Source organism: Vicia villosa, unplaced genomic scaffold (genome assembly GCF_029867415.1).
Source record: "Vicia villosa cultivar HV-30 ecotype Madison, WI unplaced genomic scaffold, Vvil1.0 ctg.000852F_1_1, whole genome shotgun sequence".
Taxonomy (NCBI): Eukaryota; Viridiplantae; Streptophyta; class Magnoliopsida; order Fabales; family Fabaceae; genus Vicia; species Vicia villosa.
Genome location: NW_026705380.1, coordinates 425,107 through 432,064, shown reverse-complemented (window position 1 = coordinate 432,064; position 6,958 = coordinate 425,107). Strand labels below are relative to the sequence as shown.

Below are 6,958 nucleotides of genomic sequence, written 5' to 3'. Positions count from 1 at the left end.
GAATGAACTTAACTTGTTCTTAGAGGAGAAGGAACCTTGGTTTATGTTTTTTAATTGTAGAGGGATGATGAACAATTCTCACTACGGGGTCACTCATCATATTTCTACTTTGTTTTAATTTTGAACCTTTATTAGGTATTTTGAGTGTTTTTTGATTTGAGTGTTTTTTAAAGGGAGTTTATTTTGCGAGTTGAATCACATAAGAGTGTATAAGTGGCGTCGAAGCAGATCAGAGAATACACCCACTCACTTCTATTCCACTTAGGTAAATAAAATGTGATCCACCTCTTTATTGATTAAGTGTTTTAAAGTTGAAAAAGAAAAAGGATGAATAAAGGAGGACTAACCTAATCCACTAACCTAATTGTTGTTGCCTGATCTACAAGTCCTAAAGTCTAAGGTAACATGCAAATTGGAAGCAAAATTATAGGTATAAAAATAGTCTAAAAACAAGTAAAACAATCATACAAAAAACTACACAAAATATGTCATAAGAATGATACAAAAAGAATGAGAAACTAACCCAAAAATACTAATATATTTTTATGTGCTTTTTTTATGAAGGAATTCAATTACATGTCAAAATTAAACTAATCTAAATTCAATTAAGAAAATCAAAGTATATTTATGAGTTTTTAATGTCAACAAACACCTAAAAATCTAACAAAATTTTAATGGTTTTTATTGTTTTGGAACCCTAAAAAAATGGAAAAAACTAGAGAAACAAAATCCTAATTCTAATTTGAAAATTATGAATCAAGGGGGGTGTAGACTGAAAAATGATAGTGTTAGTCAGCAATGGTGGGCGCATGGCCCAATCAATGACCCAACAGGGTTCTTTTATTGTTATGGTTTGCAAAAAGAGTGTTATGGGCCATGGTAGGGGTGTAGTTGATTTTGGCCCAATGGTTTCAGTCCAATTTCCACTCACCATTTGTTTTATCAGATTTTTGTTCAGAGTTGTTTATTCTACTGAATAAAATAAAATAAAAACAAAAGAATTAAAATAAAATAAAAAAAAAGGTGAAATTAGGTTTATTGTTGTGACTCTTCAGATCCTCTCTCAGTTTCACCCTCTCCTCTCTCACGAAGACGAACGGCGCTCCCTCACCGTCTCCGATCAAAACCTACAGCGCCGTCGTGAAATTCTTCCGGCCACCGTGTCCTTGAATCCCTCTCCTCAAATCTCCTTCCTTCTTTTCCCAATTTTTACCCTAACTCGCTAAATCTACGATTACAGAGAAACCCTAGGTATTGGGACCTTGGATTCAAGCGCGATATTATGAAATTGAAGCAAGTGGAGTTCTAATTGGATCATAGATGCACAGATAAGAGTCAAAGAACGGAGATTCCCGACCACCGCGAAACTCAGGTAATACTCTCCGTCTTCTTCTTCTTCTTCTTCTTCTTTTTTCCTTCGCTAAGTGAGAACTGAAAGTTAGAGTTTGATGATTGTGACAAGAGTTAACTAAATGTTAGTTATTTTATGTTTCATTTGATTGTGTGCAGGGTTGAAATAGAGGTGACTACGTTTTTAAAAAAAATGCTGCTAATGTCTTGGTATGAATGTGTAGATTTATGCTACTGTATATTTTTTTTTTGGATTTTGACAGTGCTAGTAAAAGTCTAAAGAGACTTGGTATTAAATGTGTAGATGTATGTATTGGCTTATGAATGGTATACTTTATGAAGATGACATATGAATGTGTGTATTTGGTTTTGTATTTTGAACCAATTGTTTGTGGTTTTATGCAGGGCTGTAACAATAATGATGATGATGCTGCACATTTTGAATTGATTTTTACTGCAGAATTTGATGAAGAAAGTTGTTGAGTCCACAAGCATATGAATGGTCGATGTTAACCAGTGATACGCTGAATGAAGGACACAGATCCAATTGCAGGTTGAAGCTTGGGCGAAGGCGTGTTATGTTGATGAATATGAGCGAATCGGTTGCGAAGAAAACTTGAGTGTATTCTGGAATAGCATGGCCAAAGGCTTTGATTCCCACATGTTGTGAACCTGAAACTCACCCATTTCCTTCTTTCTTCTGCAGGTGCTGTATGATATACATGCAGAAGCGATGAGCATAGCTTTGGCATGAGGAGTAAGGGTGATGGGAGGTGGTGAAGTTGAAGACTTAGAAACGATATACCGTTTTTTTTATGAAATTTGTTTGAATTTTAGTCAACATGGACTTTCATGTAATTTCCGGTTCCCTTTTGTAACAACTCATTCTAATTGAATTCCTTGTAGTATGTGATTGAACTTGAATTTTGACTTTGTATTTCAACTAATAGAAAATGAATGATTTCCTTCTTTGTTGAAAAAAATGCTTCCAAAATATGGTTATAGTCAAGTACCAAGAAAGAGGTCAATGCGACTTGGTCTACCAAACTCAACCCTCCATGGTTGACTCGGTTGACCAAAAGTCAACTTAAGTGGATATTTTCAATTTCACTCCTTTTCCAACATGCATTTCTTCTAAAGCTTCTTTCCTTGAGAAAATTAGAACCAAGATAGCTTGCAACATAAGTAATGATGAGGAGCAACATTTGATCAGGTGAACTCATATAAGCCTGATAAAATTAAAAGGGCTAGGACAAATTTGGGGTATGATAATCGGTCGTCCCACATATGTGATAGCATGTAAACTTAGAAGCATCTCCTAAATCTCTATATAATGTGATTAGTCGATTGACAAAACATCATTCTTGTCTGTTTAGGGTAGCATAGTCCGGCTTTCTTTCCTATGACAACATCAGATTCACTTACTGTCTCTGTTTATCACATTTGTTTTATAAACCAAAATCATTGGATTTATTTAGTCGAACATTGTTATCTTCAATTGGCTGAGCAAGTTACGAGCAACAACTCATTGCTTTTACATAATTCTACACAGATGTATTGGATCCGTATTTTGGTGGCATCTTGTAGTGTTCTTCTTTATCTTATTTCTCTTCTTTCTTTTATTTCTCTTCATATTATCTATCTCTCTTTTTATTTGGCTCCAACTAGCATAGCTTCAGCAATTGATGCGGTATAAGCTCTTTTAACAATTCTTTGATATTCTTTTATAGCTTTTAAAAGAGACGTTATGAGGATAGAAAGGTCTGTTAGAACAAGATTTGTTTCTACACTTCATCTCTAAGTTTTGATGATAACAACACATATATTTTATATGTAAACGATTTTGTTTCTAATGTTTTCTTAAGTGTGCAAATCAGAAAGCTCTGTATGATTCAAGACCATTGTCTAAAGAATCCTCATAAATGTTATCGTCAGAAAGACTACTCTCTCTCTCATCTCTATAGGTACATCATTAGTTTTAAGGAATGATGAACGGCATTCATAAAGAGTATCTCCAGTATACTTCTCAACAAGCTGCTGCTTCAGAAGTCTCAAGTGTCTCCAGAAGGTCTACAAGAAGTTGTCGCTCCATATCAAAATCAAAGTCTACATCAGATGCAAGCTGTCACTTTAAGATCAAATGTCAAAGATATGTTCGTCAGAAGAGATGGTGCTCATTACTCTGAAGACATAGTCAAAGATCAGCTAACAAGGATTAAATAAAAAATACAATTTAGTTGATGACTCTTGTTCAGATATCTAGACGTGTTCCTCAAATATGTTGTTGAACTATTATCTGAAGACATTGTTCTATTCTGAAAGGACTCTAACACTGTGGCTTGTATTGCTCGTGTTGTCTCACTCTCAAATCAGTTATCTCTTCATATACAAATTTGATCTATGAAGTTATGCGTCGTACTTCAAAAAGGTTGCTATCATTATTTCTGAAAGACAAAGTTCTGCTCCCAATTGGTTATGATGTTCTTATGCTTCCCAACAAAGTAGTTTATGAACTACTCATCAAATACATCATCAGAAGAACAAAGAAAAGAAAGTGATCTCTTCCAAGCTTACTACTTCAGAACCAGAAGTACATCATTTGAAGATAAGATCAAGAGACTTTCTTAAGAAAATTCAGTACAACAGTCTGCTCTACAACTCACACTTATCTAGATGTTAGTAATATTCAAAAAGATGTCTTCCACGCCATCACGTCAAAGCTGCAAGCCACATGCTAAGGAAGTGACATGTTTTACTATCCAACACCTCACTTATATTTGTTGGAAAGTAACTGTTGGTTCTTAAGAAAAGACTCTTCTATCCTCTCAACGACTCTTTCTCTGAAGACTATATATGAAGATCAAGACTTCAGAAGAAATGTTGCTGATTGCCACTGCAATAAGCCAAATCCACTGGAAAGTGAAATGCTAAAAGGTGCTGGAAGCTGACCAAGCCAAAGCTAAGGATTGCAACTACAAAAGCCGAAGATGTTGTTATTGCGAATTCCATAAGTTGAAGAGGTTGTCCGTCGCAAATTCTAAAGCTGCAATGCTACATCTGAAATTATGGTATCAGATATGTGATGTTGAAGAAATGTCATGACACAAATATCTGAGAACTAACAGCTATGGAACAAGTTGATAACAGTAGTAAAAACAATGCAGAAAAATAAAAGACACAAGAATGTGTTTACCCAATTCGAAACAACCTTCCTACTATGGAGGCTACCAAGCCAGAGATGAAATAAATATACGATAGTATCAATTCAAAGTTAAACAACCTTCGGTTTACAACTTCTCACTTAATCACTACCCTTCCTATGACTTCTACCTAAGACTCACCTAGGTATGAGGCCCTCCTCAAATCCCTTCAATCACAACCTGTGACAAACAACACAACTAACCAACTGTAGAAGACACTCTTCAAATACACAAAATTCTCAATGCTTAAAAGCTTATGAGAATTGACAATAACACTCCTTGCTTAACAGCTTCGGAGATCAAATATTCAACATCTAAAGGTTTGTGAATGAACAACTATGGAACTTACAGCACAACCAAATAAGAATTCCTAGAACCCTAACAAAATATAAATATCAGTTCCACCTAAAACTAGGTTTCAACTAGTCTATTTATAGGACTAGTATAGACTGTGTTGGGCTAAAAAACGCAGCAAAGATGCTGCACAAAGTGTGCTATTTGTTCTCCAAGAAAATAGGTCTTCATTCCAAACTTTCCTAAATTGTATCCAATTATAGAGAGTGTGAAAACCAACATATATTTCTGATTGAATCGATCTTGGATGGCTCATAAGCTAACTTTATATTCTAAAATATTATGTAGCTAATTAAAAAGGATTTTGTAGCTAATAAAACGACTGATACACTTGACATATCAGCTCCTGCAAACACGATGTCATACCTTCCTTGTTGGAACACCTTGTTCGACATATTGAGATATGTATGTCAGGAAATTTGGTTCAACATGTTTCTCCTAGGTTGGTTTTACCAAAATGCATGCCAATGTTAGAGAAACTACAACATCAATGCGAATACACTGAACCTCAATCAAAGAAAAGCACAAGCTGGTACAATGGTATGAAGCTGAAGCTGAAGAGGACAAGAAAAAGAAGATAAGAATATTACTACAACATGCACATCAACAAATATCAAAAACATCTTTGTATAATCCTGTAAAAGCAAGGAGCTATTGCTCAGATCTTTCTCAACACTCCTGTGTTGTATGTACTTAAACATTTGTTTAATATTCTTTTAAGAAGCTGTGATACAGTGGGAGAACTGACTTTTTAAAATGTTGTGGATAGCAAGAGTCGCCACCGACTTTTTATTTCATCCAATTGGAAAGGCAAAAAGAACAGGAAAAACCTTTTAAAAGATTTTGAGTTCGGGGGTAGCTTATACAAAGGGAAGGTGTACGCACCCTTTGTATCCATGGTTAACCATGAGCTCTTAATTGCTTAGCTCACTTGTTTGTTTGTTTGAAAAGTGTTGTGTTTGTGTTTAGAAAAGATTTTTGGACAAGTACTTTAACTTGTAAATAAGTGTAGCCTTTTGGAATTTTTTTTGAAAAGGAGGTGTGAAAAGCATTTGATTTTTGAATGTTGCGAGCAAGCAGTTAAGAGCCACCTACCCTAAGTTTGTCTTTATTATTCTTTAAGTCTTTCGTTTGAAAGGGATATCCATACCATAAGGACGGTAGGTAGTCCTTTCATTGGATATGCGGGTCATCGAGGGTCATCGTTTGCCACAAGTCTATCTGTCATACCCCAAAATTTGCCCATACATCTTCTCCTATTCAAATTCAAATTAATACACAAGGCTCCTAGACACACTCTCCTATACAAGGCTCTGAGACTAGGGTTTGGTTCATTCAAAGGAAAGTCAGTGAATCAATGGCTCCAAGACATCTCATATGGCTCAATATATTTCACATTACCTTTATGACAAGTATCAAAGTCTCATCTCAAAGGATTGGGCACTCAATTGTTTAGAAAGCCAACAGTCGACTAGGATGACCTAAAAGTCAACTGTGGTCAAAGCAAAGTCAAAACTCCTGATTTTTTGTCAAGATCCTCGTATTGAAGTATCATTCACCATTTGATCAAGAATTGATCATGGTTCATCAAGGAAAGATAAAAAATCAACAATTCAAAAAGTTTCTAAAATAGGGTTTTTCATAGGAAAAGTCAACTGAACTTTGACCAGCCATAACTCTCACATGGAACATCCAAAATTTTCCTTCCAAAGCTCATTTTGAAGGAAATTTGATTCTCTACAAAATTTTGTCTCACATGCCAAGTCTAAAAATGCTTCATTTATGAGATATGGACTAAAACATTATAGGTCCTTTTCAAAAGTCAGCAAAAGACACTTTTTTCAAAAGGACATAAAATGAGCATGGAAAATAATTTTGACATGAGACTAAAGACACTGGTTAGAAGACTCTCTAAGGTTTCTAAAAAGTCGTAGAACACTTCCATACCTCAAAAATTGAGGGAGATATGCCTTGTCAAAGTTGGACAAATTTGGGAGGGAAAAATGTGAAAAGAAAAGGTTCAAAATGAATTTCTTTGCAAAGAGGCCCAACTT

General features: G+C 35.1%; 1 long non-coding RNA gene across 1 annotated transcript; it reads left to right on the top strand.

Annotated features, from left to right (window-relative positions):
• The first annotated feature begins 1,018 nt into the window (after positions 1-1,018).
• On the top strand, positions 1,019-2,280 carry LOC131631627 (uncharacterized). The gene is made up of 3 exons (XR_009292749.1): positions 1,019-1,372; positions 1,510-1,560; positions 1,756-2,280. It is a non-coding gene; the product is annotated as an uncharacterized LOC131631627 (long non-coding RNA).
• Positions 2,281-6,958: the final 4,678 nt, after the last annotated feature.